At 33.6% G+C, this 16,407-nt stretch overlaps 1 protein-coding gene and 1 long non-coding RNA gene across 3 annotated transcripts in view; one reads left to right on the forward strand and one right to left on the reverse strand.

The window, feature by feature from the left end:
* Nucleotides 1-16,407, reverse strand: part of CBLB (Cbl proto-oncogene B) — a 407,079-nt gene that overhangs the window by 342,439 nt on the left and 48,233 nt on the right. The window contains exon 2 of one of the 2 annotated variants that reach the window (XM_038582710.1): nucleotides 12,815-12,875. The exons of the other annotated variant lie outside the window; for it this stretch is intronic. The gene's annotated coding sequence lies outside the window, so the exon portion shown is untranslated. The remainder of the gene's footprint in view (nucleotides 1-12,814; nucleotides 12,876-16,407) is intronic. 2 annotated transcript variants of the gene reach the window in all.
* LOC102156767 lies at nucleotides 6,495-9,985 on the forward strand. The gene is made up of 4 exons (XR_005383237.1): nucleotides 6,495-6,820; nucleotides 7,352-7,429; nucleotides 8,893-8,952; nucleotides 9,103-9,985. It is a non-coding gene; the product is annotated as an uncharacterized LOC102156767 (long non-coding RNA).

A 16,407-nucleotide genomic window follows, 5' to 3' on the forward strand; every position in this document is an offset into this window, starting at 1 on the left:
TTGTATTTAGGTTTGAAACCGCTTCTGATGGCCTCCGCTCATCAGAAGAGTCAGCTATGGCAGCACTGGCAATTTACCTGGACTATTTCTCATGCTCCTTCTCCAAGAGTCACAACAAAGATAAATGATGTATCTCTATGCTTTAAAAAAACAAAACAAAAACAAAACATGGGTGAGGACAAAAGCAACATAAACACATCTGAAGGCCAGAAACAGAATACAAACATGTCCCAGTAATAGTGGTTTGGTTCACAGCCCTCCTGAATTCTTGGACAAGAGATAAGCAGAAGCTGCCAGGTGTTCAGGTCCTGAGGATCAAAATGGGTGGGAGAATAGAGCCACATTCAGTGTGTGAGACAGCACCCTAGGCTCAGGCACCCATGGCAAGAGGGGAAGACTCACTGATTGCCTTGAGGGCTGGAGCTAGCTCAAGTAGACCTCGGCAGGGTGGGGGTGGGGGGACCACTAGGCTACACCTCACCTAAATGCCTGCGCAATATCCTTGCATTATAACACTCTGGCTGCTAATAGAGGAGTGAGACAGGTAGAGACAACTGTAACACTGTCAAAGGTGAAGAGGTGAGGGAAGAGGGGTTGAACAGCAACAACAGGAAAGGTACATTGGCGAAAACACACTAACATTTCAAAGCACACAGGAGAGAAAAATCAATCATAAAAGGTAGTCATCAAACAGATATTGATCTGATCACGTAATTATGTTTCAGTAACTTGAACAAGACATTTGTACATTAAGATCTTAAAATGCACTGATGAAGGAAAGACCAAATGGTTTCAGTACCGAAAAAGAGGGTCAAGAATAAAAAACCTGTGGCTATGAAAAGTACTGAAGAGAAATCTTAGAAAGGAAAAATGTAGTCCTTGAAATGAAACAACAATAACCCCAAACCCTGAATAAACTGGGTGACCATCAGGTTGGAATAACTGGAGAGATTAATGAATTGGAAAGAGTACTGAGGAGGCGACCTAGAACAGGTAAGAGAGAAAGAAATGGAAATTGTGATATCAAAATTGTAAGAGATTTGGAGAATGGTCTGATTTAAATTACATTTCCCCATAAAATTTTCATAAGAAGGGATATGTCACTATTTAAAGAGATAATGATTTTGAAATTGCCAGACTGAAGGACCAAATCTTCATTTAGAAAATACAGATAAGCAAGATAAAAGTAAACAATTCTCTACCTTGACAAACATAACAAAACCATAAATTGTCATAGTTAAAAAGAAAATCTTAAAACTTCCCTGGGAGAAAAGCAGACTGATAATTTGAATGAGAGCAGCAATTTCTTGAGAAGTAGTAGAGGCTGGAAGACAATAGAGTAATAGCTTCAAAGTGCTGCAGAAAAACACACTAAACCATAATTATGTACATCCCTCAATTGTCATTCAAGAGTAAGAATGCCAGGAAGACATTTTTAATACACAAAAAAAGAGTAATGGGATTTTTTACCCATAGACCTTGGCTGAAGAAATTCTGAAGTATTTACTTTAACAAAAAGAAAAGTGTACATACATGGTTAGAAGGCATAGGATGCAGAAGCCATGTGAGGGGAAGAAAGATTATAACTGTGTGTACATTTGATTAAAAGTAAGTAATTTTGTGGAATTTTTTATTATTCTTTTCTAAAAAGGTGAAACTAACATTCCAGATAGAAGTAATATAAATAAGGTCTTAGTTGAGAGGAGGAAAAGAGGTATGAAGCTTGCTTTAAACTTGTTGGAAAAATTTAAAGTTTAGAATATATAGGCTTATCTTCATTTCAAGAAGTTCATTTGATGGAAATGGGCTTGACTTGCTGCTTAGTGACACAGGCCAATTCAAGTTCTCTGATTTCCCCTGTTCTCTATCCAAACTAAATAATAAAAAATAGGTGTTAATAGTAAAGAAGAAAGTAAGCTTAGAAAAATTTTTTAAAAAATCGTTAGATGGTAATTAACATGTAACCACTAAAATAATGGAAATGCAATTAAATCCACACAAATAAAACATACAGAAAGAATTTTAAAGACTTTATCATTCCAACAGAAAAGTAAGAAAAGCAGGAAAAGAACCTAGGAAAATCAAAGAGAAAAGGATGCCAGATATGGATCGAAATCAGTAATCCATTCATCTTTTATTTATTAAGATTTTATCTATTTATTTGACAGAGCACAAGTAGGCAGAGAGGCAGGCAGAGGAGAGGGGAAGTAGGTTCCCTGCCTACCAGATAGCCCCACAGGCCATGATTCCAGGACTGTGGGATCATGTCCTGACCCAAAAGCAGACACTTAATCGACTGAGCCACCCAGGTGTCCCCCATTCATTTTTGAAATACAGAATCTAGAAAAATGTATTTTAAAATATTCGTAGGAAATGCTTTTTAGGTACACCTGGGTGGGTCAGTGGTTGAGCGTCTGCCTTTGACTCAGGGCATGATCCCAGGGTCTGGGATCGAGTCCCACATCAGACTCCCTGCATGGAGCCTGCTTCTTTATCTGGTTGTGTCTCTGCCTCTCTCTCTCTCTGTCTCTCATGAAAATAAGTAAAGTCTTAAAAAAAAAAAATGCTGTTTTAAAGAGACACAAATAAAGCCAGATAATACAGGAACTTTGGAATAAAAGGACATAAAATGAAATATTAATAAAAATGATATGCTTATGTATTATGCTAATCAAAAGAAAGCTGATATACTATTATTAAATAATGGAATTATTAACTAGAAGTTAAAGCAAAAGCCTTAGCAAGAATGAGACTCTCCATAATAGTATTCACCAGTGCATATAAATATTATAAATTGTGATATTCTCACAACATGCAATTAAAGTACGTAAAGTTATAATTGATAGGATTGTAAGAAGAAAGTAACAAATCCACAATCATAATGCGAAGCTTTAAAATATTCTCCAAGAGGCTTATTGAGCAAAAGGATATCATCAAGCCTCAGAGACAAAGCAAAAAACAGATTTTTAACTACAGAGAACAAACTGATGGTTACCAGAGGGGAGATGGGTGAGGGGATGGGTGAGATAGTTGATAGGATTAAGGAGTGCATTTGTGATGAGCCCAGGTAATGTATGGAAGTGTTGGATCATTGTACTGTATATCTGAAACTAATATAGTACTGTATGTTAACTATACTGAATTTTAAAAAAAGTGTTAAAAATATTATATTATCAAGGCTTTATAAAATATAAGCAATGCAGTCAACAGCATTACTACCTGTTTTTCTGTCCATCTCCATGTACTTACCTATCTACCAAACTCTACATTTAAGGAATATATGTTTCATTCTTTCTAGTACACATAAAACCAATAAAAAAATTGATCAGCATAAGCCATAGGGGAAATCTCAATGAAAAAAAAAAATCAGTTTGTATTATCTGACCACAAAGAAATACAAAGAGAATAGCGACAAGGAGATGGTAAACAAACACAATCATAAATGTGGAAATAAACACATACATACATGCTATAAATCACTCTTAGGTTAAAGAAAACACAATGAAAAGTCCAAAGTATTTAAAAATGAATAGAAGCTAAATAAATAAGTAAATAGAAGCAAAAAAATTGCTTATCAAAATGTGTGGAATATGGTTAGAGTAGTAATTAGCAGGACATTTTTTGGCATACATTCATACATTAGAAAAGAAGAAAATTTAAAATGTAGGAACTATGTTCATCAGAAGGTTGGGTGAAAGTAAAACATAAAGGAAATATACTTAATAAATAGAAGGAAAGAAGTTGGAAAGCTAAGAACAACAACAAAAAAAATAAGATAGCAAACAAGGAAATAAAAAAGGCCTGAAAACCAGAAACTGGCTCTTTGAAAAGAAAAATAAATAAAAAATTTTCAATCAACGTTATCTAAGAGAAGACAGAGAGGACCAAATAGTCAAATTAAAAAATGAAAAAAGGGACTACTTTTAGAGTTATAGTGATGATTTAAGAATCACAAGTGAAAACTAGACAACTTAATGCCAAGGGGAGAATGTTTTGAAAATATTTATATAACAAACACGAATCAAGAAAAAACAGAAAATGGGCAGACAATAATATCATTAAAAATTTGATTCGTCCCCTCTTTTTTTCCCTTCTCACTCACAGGAAAGCAAAAGATGCCAAGCCCAGAAGATTAAATAGTTGAGTCTGTCAGATAATCTTTACCTAATGAAAACTATCTTAAAAATTTAAAAAAAAACCCTGAAAACTACTTAAATCATTTTAGATCAATATAATCCTAACAAAAATCAGACATGAAAGTAAAAGAAAAACTTACCAATCTTATGGATGAACATGGATAAGACCAACAAATAAACTTGAGCTATGCATTAAATAAATATTGATCTGTCCTGATAAATTAGGATCATTTCAGGGCAACGTGTCAATATAATCCATTAAAGAATTAAAAAAAAAAAAAAGTGGATAAAATCTACCACATGCTCAAAATTGTAAAATCTTAACAGATTTGTGTAGATTCTTATTTCATGAGAGATAATGACAAATAAACCATTGCAAACATTATACTTACTTTTAAATATTTAGAAATTTATTTTTCTAATGTCGATTTTGGATTTTAGAATTGCACACAATATGGGTTGATAGAAAATTCAAGCAAATTCACAGAAAAACTCTTAAAATGAAGTAAGATATTTTATTAAGTGAATTGGAATCTTGATATTAAAATCAATAGTATTTCTACATATCAGCCATACCCAGTAGAAAATATAATGAAATATCCCACTAATAATAAAATATATGATTGGAATAAAGCTAATATGCAATATTTTATTTTATTAGAAAATTAAAAATAAAATATAAAAAGGAATAAAGGAGAATGTATACCATGTTAATGAATATGAAAATATCTTAATTCAACTAATTAATCTGTATAGTTATTTTAATTGGTAAAGTCTTAGATTCTGACAAAAATTATTTTAAGTCAATGTTTTAGAAGGAAAAACAAGAAAGAACTTGACTCATCCCCTGTTATATCTTTTTATAGGTGTTATTTATTTATTTGAGAGAGAGAGTGAGAGAGAGCACCAGCAGGGTTTCATTCCAAGACCCTGAGTTGAAGGCAGATGCTTAACTGACTGAGCCACCCAGGAGCCCTATCCCCTATCATATTTTAAAGGCATAATATTAAATATTTAATTGGACAAGAGTCAGCAAAAAGAGCCTAGAAAGAAGAGACTCAAACCCACATGGGAACACAGTGTGTGACAGAGATAAGACAAAAGGTCATCAAAGGATGAGCTCTGCAGTAGTTGGTGCTAGGTCAACTGGCTTTGCATATGATAAGAAGATAAGACAAGAGTCCCTATCACAAACTCTACCCACTAAAATAATCCTGTTGGATCCAAGATCTAAAGATTAAAAGCAAAAGTTGAAAGCTTTTAGAATATGCATGCGATTATTTTTCTTATAATGTGGAAGGGAAGAACTCCTTAAGATAAAAAATCACGAGGGAAGTATAGATAAATTCAACACAAAAAGATATGAGAATTCTTTTACTTATATAACTAAGATTAGATAACTGGAATGTTAAAAAGAAATCATAAAAGTGAATAGGAAAAAAGAATAACCAGTCTAGTAAATTAGCAGACAATATACATGAGAAGCAATTTGGGGAAGAGCAAATGTGAATGTTTAAAAAAATTTTTAATGATATGCTCAATTTCATAACTCATCAAGAAAATATAATTTAGATTAAAAAAGGGTGCTCTTTATACCAACAAGAATGGAAAGATTTTAAAACTTGGCCCTTCTAAGTATAATTTAGAATGTGAGTAAATCAAAACTCTTATATATTGGGGAAACTATGTAGTCTCTGGAATGATTTGCAGATTGGCAATGTGTGTCATAAAGTTGAAGATGCTCCTACCTGTGCCTTAGCCATTTTCCTCGGACGTGAACATACCAACAATTTCAAGCACAACATGAGGATATAAAAAAGGATGTTTACTATGAAGTAATTTGTGATAGTGAAATATCAGAAACTAAAAAATCAATATCAAAAGGGGAATGAGTAAATGAAATGTGGTAGTGTTTTTATAAGTGATGTGCCAACATGAATAGACCTCAGAAAAATAATATTGAATTAAAAAGAAAAACAAGTTGCAAATGTTAGGCTCCCATGATAACATTTATGGGAATTTAAAATATACAATGTTTTGATAGTGGCAGTATATACAATAGTCCTCCCTAATCCATGGGGGAAATATAATAACCCCAGTGGATGTGTGAAACCTTGGGTGCATTGAGCCCTGTGTATACTATTTTTTTTTTTTTTTTTTGCTTTCCCCTATATACCTACGGTAAAGTTTAATTTATAAATTAGGCACAGTAAGAGATTAACTACAACGATAAAATAGAACAATTATAACATTGTAATAAAATTTATGTGAACGTGGTCTCTCAAAACTTATTGTACTGTACTCAGCCTCCATCTCGTGATGATAGGAGATTACAAAATGTCTTTGTGATGAGATGAAGTGAGATGAATGATGTGGGCGTTGTGATGTGGTGTCAGGTTACTGTGGATCTTCTGACCATGTGTCAGAATGAGGATCGTTTGCGTTAGGACTGTGGTTGACCAGGGGTAACTGAAACACAGAAAGTAAAACCACGGACAAGGGCATCTACTATTTCTGGGACCAAAGTGGAAAAGCACCAAGTGCCTGAGTCACAAGGCTGTGATGGCGGTGGCCTCTGGAGAGTTAACAGGAGAGTAGAGTGATGGAGGAGTAAAGGAGGCCAACTTTATTCATAATGATTGCATTTATTTTATGAAAACATACCCGAAGCTAAATGACAAAGAGTAAGTATTTGTCACCTTGGGTAATGGATATGTGTGTATTGTTTTCTTAACTTTTCTGACTTCTAAATTTTTTTTCAAAAGATGAAATAAACAACCAAAGCTACCAGTGTATTTGCAAGATGGTCTCTTTGTAGTCAGCCAGAGGACTCTTCAGGTGGATCTCATGCTTTCCTTGAGTAATAATTTTATTTATTAGAGGAAAATAAATTTTTTTGATTCTTTGGTTTTGAAAAAGAGGAATTTTCCCTAAACATTCTTTTTTTTTTTTTTTTCTGTTTTGTCTCAAACTTTACTACTTTTCACTTGATTATAATTCAGCTTTTCTTTCTTTGGAGCCAGTGGCTTGCCTTGGAAGAGCATTATATGCTCTCCCTACATTTATTCTCTGCTTTTGTGATTGTTAAAGGTGCCTTTAAGTTTTTATCCTACATAAGAATATTTCCTTTCAGGCCTATTATCAGAAATTTTATATTAACAAGGGGGAATGGTAGGACAATGGCTAATTGATTTCATGTTTTCTTTAACTCTCAGACAATAGGTGTTTTGTCAGCCTGAACAGAACCCAAGTGTTGCACATAAAATGAAGAAAATAGCCACACAATCAGGAAGGTGGGTAAGGATACTTATGGTACACAGAGTTTGTATTCAGTTCTAAAAAGAGTCTTAATGCAACCCGAAAGGGATAAAAAGGTCACCTAGACTTAAAAAATATATATGTATTTTCCTGATCTATGAAGAATAGCTATTCATGTTGCAGTCTTTAGCAGTTTTTTTTAAGATCATAGTTACTCATGTTTCTATGCATTTTGATTAGCACAAACGGAAATAGTCAAGATTTATGTAAAGATAACAGCCTATGCACTATGGAATGACTTTCTCTCTCTGAAAAAAAAAAAAAAAAGACACTTTATTTTGTAGCATTCTTTTAGAAAGTCAAAAAGTGGCAAATATGGGAAAGAACATTTTCTAGCAACTAGATTTGATCTAAATATTTTGAAATGCCAGATTTTGATATGATATTTAGAGATGTTCTAATGAATGCACAAGATTTTTGTCATTTTTTGTCTGTTTATGGTAATGTAAGAAGTGACTATAGCAATGGAATTGTTTTAAAAACAGAATTCATTCCAGAAAATTAAAGATATCTTTCTATTTAAAAATTCTACTCCCAGGATAATATCATTTGGGGATTTCCATATTAGTTTCTCCCCCCCACACCCCACCCATTATCAAAGACTAAGCCTATAGCTTTCATACTCTTATTCATGAAGAAGTGATTAGATAAACTACCAGAATCCTTTGCCTGACTCTCAAATCCTCCCTAAGCGGAGTCGGAATCTTCATTCCCATGAAGCTCTATATATCCTTTACTGTAACCCAATGTTATACTTCTCCCAATTGCCCAACCCTTCTACTCTGTTCCCTGAAACTTGAGTCAGTAATCATGAATTTACCCTTTATGTTCAACCTTTTGTAAATTCTTCTTTCCTTTATTTATCTTGACACAAAAATGCCTCACCCTTGAGGCCACTGCTTTCCCTGCAACTCTTTCAAGTAACGATTGTTTGCTCTATTTTTTTTCACCTTCTTCATGACCTTTCCAGACCTTCATGACCTTCATTCTTCCTAAAAATTCCCAGCATCTTTAGAGGTCATGGTCTCAAATGATGCCATTCCTCCTACTATAGTCATCCTCAATCTTTAAAGATTTAACTATCTATGTTGCAATTTTAATCACATTCAAGTCAACTTTACTCTTGGGCCACACTTCTCTGCCTCCTTTGCTGGTGCTCTTGCCAACCTCCCAATCTGGTTGGAGTCCAAGCTGAAATCAGGGCCTGCATACTCCACCACCTGTATACACTATGACCTATCTGTACCCTACTGCTTCCCCTTCCGGGATTGCTGCTCTGTTTAATAATACATATTGGAACTGTGGGGTCAGCTCCCTATGATATGAACCTGACCAGTGGGATAAAGGAGATGAAAGAGAACAAGGCACATTAATATGCTTTTATCTCTCCCTTTCATGGATTGCTTCAATTTATGTTTTCACCTTTCAAATGTTTCAGAAAAGCCCCACATATTGAGTGAAAATACTTGCTGAATGTCCTACATTGTCTCCTTATAAGGTATACTTCTTAGCACTGCTTCTCATTATATCGTTTGTATTTTTCCTTGCCTCATCTCTCTTAATTTCTTCACTTTGACTGTGCTAGACTTTTACCCACTAATAAAGTATAGGTGCCTTAATCTTTGTCTCATGTTCTATTTTCTGGAAGCCTGGAGTGAAGATAAATAATTAATATCTGTGAATATATTCTGTGGAGACCAGAAGGAAACCAATAAGAAACTTCCAAGGTGAAAGAAGATATATCAGTGGGCCTTTCATTCTTGATCATCAGTTTAAGAAAAATGATGCTCAGTCAATGCCTAATGAACCACAAGCCAACATCTTTTCTCTGCTTCTTTTACTAGTGGACGTTCTTTTATTTTTCACTTGGGATTACATTTTATTATTTGTTGTTTTTCTTAATAAAAAATGGAGTAACAGTCTCACATGAAATGGATCAGTGTAAGGCTGTTCACTGGGGTCCTTTTGCTTCCTATTGCCAAACAAGCATCGATTTCAATAGAACCATTTAATGATTGAAGGTTTCATTTTCTCCAAGTCACAGAAGCCACTCTACTTTAGGTACTTTAGACCAGTGATGCCCAATAGAAATTTTGTGGATGATGGATATATTCTGTTCAATACAGAAGCCACTGGCCACAGGTGGCTATTGAACACTTGAAATGTGGTTAGTGAGTCTGAAGAATGAAAATTTTAACTTTTGTGAAAATCTAATTCAAGTGCAAATAGCCATCATTGGCTAGTAGCTATCATATGGAACCAACAGTTCTAAACTGCCAGAAGTGATGCTTTTGTAACCTAAGAAACATAGCCCAAAGTCACCTATTCCAAGACCAGTTTTGATGAAAGCCTGATTCCTGCTCTTACCGGCATACAGTATGCGCCAAACAACAACTGGTTGATGAGAGAAATCTCTAATATCGGTGGGAAAACCTGATTGTGATAAAACTTTATAAACCTAACCCTCGGGGTACTTGGGTGGCTCAGTGTTTAGGCATCTGCCTTCAGCTGAGGGCATGATCCCTGGGGACCCTGCCTATGTCTCTGCTCTCTCTCTCAGTCTCTCATGAATAAACAGAAATCTTAAAAATAAAATAAAATAAACCTAACTCATGAAAAATAAAGCTATATTGTTGACATTTTCTCTATCAAAAATTGTTGCAGAAATATTGTGCTAAGTATTTGCAATTATTTAATGTGCTTCAGTAATACACTTTGTAAGGTATCCTGCTTATTAAACTTTCTACTACACAAATTAAAATAATACAACTGACTAATCAAAACCTCCTAAACAACAGTTAATTTTTGTGTTTCTCAACAATAGTGTCAAAGTCAAGTTCTTATGTAAAGCCTCCTCCCTCTTCTTTTTGAGCCCGGAGCCTTTTTTTTTTTTTTTTTTAACATGCTATCATAGCATCATGTCCATTTCATTCAATTCACTTGAATGAATTTTCATAATTACACATTCACAACTGTAATTATTTTATTAAACTCTGTCTCTTCTACCTGATTCTCAACTCTGTATAAGTAGGAGCATGGCTCTTTTACTTACCTGGCACAGGGTCTGATGTGTAATACGTGATCAATAAAGTATTGAATGTGTGATCAAAGCTTATTAATTCTTTGTGAGGAAAAAAAATCAGTTTAACTTCCCTTTTCAATAATATTCATTGCCAGTTAGCTACATTTGCATTTGTACCTCCTTTCTCTCTTACCTTATGTGACAGGTAAACAAACCTTCTTCAAATCTACTGATAATTAATGGGAAACTTAAGAATATAATATAGATTCATTAAAAAGTTTAAGGTAGCTCTGTTTAGAAATATGAATGATAATGAAGCACTAGTTTTAAAAAATGGGTCACTAATTAACTTTAGGATTTTGACATTCCATAACAGTTTCTTGGTATTATAATTCTTGTGATGTTAATCTACCCACACATGCTAGAAAGTGACTGTAGGCTAGATTAATATTCTGTGAACTTTCCCTTTGTCCCTTAATCTACCCACTCATGCTGGAAAAGGACCACAAGCTAGATTAATATTTTGTGAACTTTCCCTTTGTCCATTTATACCTCCTTGCTTTATCATAATTATACAGTATTTTATAATTGAAATATTTCAAAGTGTGACTACAACTTCTTCCCAAATGGGAAAGTTTCTAAATTCTGTTGGAGTGAGTTACTGACTATATATACGTTCATAGCCAAAGTTCCTCATTTTTTTTCCTTCTGCGTGGTATTTTTTTTAATTCTCTGAGAAACTAAATATGCTTAAATATACATCAAATCAATAAAATCAATATTAGCTAAGAATACTCAACATTTCAGGGATGTAATTTTTACTAATCTTCAAAAATGAGGACAAACTAGACTACTGAGGTTGAGATCTATTTTCTTTTCAAGTGCTGGTTGCTAGAAATCTCTTGAAATAGGGATTGCTGCAATATATATTCACATATCTTTTACAGTATCAAATGTATTCTTCATTAAAATTTTAATGATTGCCTACTGTGCCAGGCTCTGTGTTGTCCACATGAAACAAAGAGATAAATAGGAAGACAATCCATAAGCTTATAGTAAAGGATAATGGCATAGACTGCCAGGGGCCAACCCAGTATTCATTTTGTCTTTATTTGATAGTAATTGAGCAATCATTTGGGTAATAAATTACTGAGAAAAAAGACTATACTCTTTGGTCTTACTTACAGCTAAGCATGGCCATGTGATTATTTTTCAGCCAATGACATGCATGCAAAAATATCTTGTAAGACCACCTGAGATGCTCTGCATAGAAGGCTGGGAGATATGTCAATTATCATCATCATTACCTCTCAATCATTACCTCTTCTGCAACCAAAAAAACAGACATAATAAGTAGGTCTCCAGCTACCTTCTTGTACCAACAGGTGAAATTGACAGTGAAAGTCACACTGAAGACGTCAGAATAAAAAAGTTGAAAGACTTACTGATATACTGTAGACCCTTGAAGCCACCGTAGCCTCAAGTATTTATCCTAAGAAACATGTTTTTGTTCAATTCCATGTTTTAAAGTTGTCCTTTATATGTAAATTTGATAATATTAAGTGGTGTATGTTAGAAAATTGTAGATATAGACATTTATAATTGTATAAAGAAAATGTGGGAAGAGAATGATTATATCTGCTTCGTGACTTTAAGGGTATTCAAACATAACCATTTGAACTAAGTCTTTTTTTTTTTTTTTAAGAGATCTTTTTTTTTTTTTTTTTTAAAGATTTTACTTATTTATTCATGAGAGGCACAGAGAGAGAGGCAGAGACACAGGCAGAGGGAGAAGCAGGCTCCATTCAGGGAGCCCGATGTGGGACTTGATCCCGGATCTCCAGGGTCACGCCCTGGGCTGAAGGCGGCGCCAAACCACTGGGCCACCAGGGATGCCCCTGAACTAGGTGTTGAAGGTTGAGGAGGCTTTTACCAGGTAGAGAAGAGAAGAAAGGGCATTACAAATAGAGGAAAGAGCACAGTGTAAAATACATAGATTTAAAAAGTATGGATCATTTAAATAACTATAAGTAATGCTTGGCTGAATAACCCGTTTACATAGGTAACTTAAGTCAATCAATGATCTTACATATTAAAGAAATTTATCTCTAGGTTATGAAAAATTTTTAAATCACAAGAGTGACATGGTTAATTTGGGATTTTATAATGTTGGATTAGAGGTATATTAAGCCAGAAACTAGAATAATACCTTGATGACTAGTTAAGGTAAAATACTAGGGCAATATACTAGAAGAGATTATGCTATCTGAATTAATAAATTATCTATGGCAATGCAAAGTGAGGTTGAAAGGATTATTTAAATCAATAAATCACTTACTTTAGATGTTATCAAATGTCAGAAATGGAGCAATCGATTTCAATATTCTTCCATTTTATTTCTATAAAACATCAATAAGCAATTGGAAAATAAAAATGTAAAATGTAAAAAGACAAAAGTAACATAAAATCTCCAGAAAAAAATATGTTTAAGACTTTTACATGAAAAATAACTTAAGGGATCCCTGGGTGGCTCAGCGGTTTAGCCCAGTGCGTGATCCTGGAGTCCTGGGATTGAGTCCCATGTTGGGATCCCTGCATGAAGCCTGCTTCTCTCCCTGCCTGTGTCTCTGCCACTCTCTCTCTGAGCTTCTCATGAATAAGTAAATAAAATCTTAAAAAAAAAAAAAAGGAGAGAAAAATAACTTACAACAGAAAATAAATGAAGGGGTATACCATATTCATAGTTTGAAAAGCTATTGCAAAGATGTCAATTTTCCCTGGGTTGATTTATGGATTCAATACAATTGCAATAAAAATCTCAATGCCTTTTTAGAAACTGATAAGTTGATTCTAAAATTATCTAATATAATTTTTAATAAAGATTTATATTATCAGATAGCAAGATATATTATAAAGCAATAATAATTAATGCATTATGCTATTGGCACAAAAGAGGACAAATAAACCAGAATACGGATAAAACAGGTTAGACATTACAAAAATTGACCCAAACACATTATTACATTATCAAAACAAATAAGATGTATGACGGGTTAAATAATAATAATAATAAAATCTTCTGGAAGATAAATAGGAATGTATCTTCGTAAACTTAAAGACTTCTTAAAAAGAGTACAAAGCATTAACTCAAGATAAAAACAGATATATTGGGTTACATTAAAACTGAGAACTTATTATATTCATCAAAAGAGTAAAAAGGCAAGCTATGAATGGGAAGAGATATTTACAATGTAAAATATACATAGTCCACAAAGAACTTATAACCAAAATATATAAATAACTTCTACAGATAATAAAGAGGAAGAAGATTCAATAAAGGTAAAAGATATTTTAAAAAAAGGGTAAAAGATATAAGCAGGCACTTCCCCAAAATGTCTAATAAACCTATACAGATATACTCAACCTCATTACTTGTCAGAGAAATTAAAACTGAAATCCCAATTTGTTGTTATACACCAAATAGAAAAACTAAATAATAAAAAAAAAAGATAATACTGATTGTTGATATGGATCTGGAGCAATGGGATCTCTGAAACACTGCTGAAAGTGTAAATTGATAGATTTATTTAGAAAATGGTAGTTATCTATAGTTAAACATATGCTTTTCCCATGATCCAGCAACCCCAGGAATAGGTATATATCCAACTAAAAATATATACAAATGTGCACCAAAAGATATATACAAGAATTTTCACAATAGTTTTTGAAGTTCCCCAAAGTAGAAACAAATTAGACATTTCAGTGGAAGAACTTTATTATTTTTTTTAAGATTATTTATTTATTCAGAGAGACACACAGAGAGAGGTAGAGACACAGGCAGAGAGAAGCAGGCTCCATGCAGGGAGCCCAATGTGGGACTGGATCCCGGGACTCCAGGATCACGCCCTGAGCCTAAGGCAGACGCTCAACTGCTGAGCCACCCAGGTGTCCCAAGTGGAAGAGGTTTAAAAACAGTACCAATTAATATAACAAAATACATTGATGAAAATGAATATATTATTGCTACACACAATACATATAATATTTACAAACATAATGTCAAGGCAAGAAGTCTGAAATGATTCCATTTATACAAATTTCAAAAGCAGAGTAAACAGATTTATGCTGTTAGAAATCAAAATAGTGCTTACCTCTGAGACAAGATGGTGACTGTGAGGGGACAAACAGAGGGTCATCTGGGGCTCTAGTAATATTTTATTTTTTGTTTGTAGTTGGTTAAACAGGTATGCTCACATTGTGAAAATTCTTTGAGCTTCTCATTTGTCTTTTTTTCATAAAAGAAAAACTAATTCTGCTTTATTTGAGGTAGCTGAATTGGATATTTCCCCATGGTGGAATTGATTTGGAGACAAAAGTAAAATGCAACTAAGACATAAACAATTTGAGAATTAATATGGGAACAAATAATTTCAGTTCTTTGGATTTTTAGATATATTATTTTCTCTTCTCCTTAGATTTGCTAGACTCAAGAGTGCTACATTATTGAATAATATAGTACTGTTTTATTTCTTTCTCAACATGAAAAAAGCCAACATAAAGGTATTGAATATTATAATGGCTGTTCCAATGTAGCAGTGGATTATTTTTTCACTCAAACATTATCACTTCTTTATGTTAAAAAAAGTGAGAGAGGTGGAATAATGTAAATGTAAATTCTCTTTTATCATAGGGCCATACTATTTTCTTAGCCAAGTATGTGTAGAAATACAACATTGTTATATTTCTTGTGTGAATTTGGTATTTTTCACATTTTGCGTTAATTTAGTACTATCTAGGTTAAGTAGAAACTCTTCAGAAAGGATGAAAACCAAAATGTTCTTATGAATCATAATATAACAATGTTCCTATTTGTGGGATTTTTCTTTATAGGACTGCATTGTTATTAATGCTTTTACCTCTCTAGTTCACAAGAACTCTTACTGAGCATCAAGGAACCAAAACCAAAATACATTTTTCAATAATACATGTAGTAGGGTGGAGTGGATGGTTAGTTCCAAATGTAGAAAAAGTTGCTTCTCAGCTGTTATAATGACTGATATTTGTTAATCTTTGATTAAATCTGTACAAATAGGCACAGACCAAGACTCGACCTGATGCCATTCCTATAGAAAATAACCATGGAACGAGACAATACAGAAAGCAACACTCTGAGGTACAATATCCGAAAGAGAGTGAAAAGAAGTAAAAATACTCCTTGGAAGTGCAAGCTCATAGGCAAGAGGGAGATCTAAAGTAAATTCCTCTCCATGGCTTTCACTTTAAGTCTGGTGTTCAGTGCATATATGGTGAGTAGAACTGGGGTTGGGCACACAAGGAAGAAACCAAGTCTTTCTGGTCGGGGAATCAGAACTCTGAAGCTTGAAAGTTGTACATGTTGAAGAGAGTAGGGGAATCCCAGAAGTGAATGAGTCAAATGGTGAATTCCCAAGTTCTGCTTAACCCATTTCTTTGACTCTTGAAGCACGTATGTTTGGGACAGAAGTAAGCATTTGCACTGAGTAAAAAATACCCAAACAGATGGGAATTTCTGCCCAAGAAATAGAGTTGGCAGTTCAAGCTAAGTCAAGAATATTTACTACTCAAAGGAAACAACATGTCAATAAAAAATAACAGAATTCAGAATCTCTAAAATATAACATTGACAATATCCAGGATACAATGCAAAATTATCCAAACTAAGCAAAACCAGAATATTCAGTCTCAAGAAGAAATGGATCAAGCCAAACCTCAAAATGAAACAGATGTTGGAACTAACAGACAAGGTTTTCAAAATGGCTATTATTATCATCAGTAAAGTAAAAATTAGACATGTTTACGATGAATGAAAATGCCTGAAATGGAAATTTTAGAACTAAGGAATGAATTTTCTGAAGCTAAAAAAAAAAAAAAAAAAAAAAAAATCCCTGAATG

This window comes from Canis lupus, chromosome 33 (genome assembly GCF_011100685.1).
Source record: "Canis lupus familiaris isolate Mischka breed German Shepherd chromosome 33, alternate assembly UU_Cfam_GSD_1.0, whole genome shotgun sequence".
NCBI classification, from domain to species: domain Eukaryota; kingdom Metazoa; phylum Chordata; class Mammalia; order Carnivora; family Canidae; genus Canis; species Canis lupus.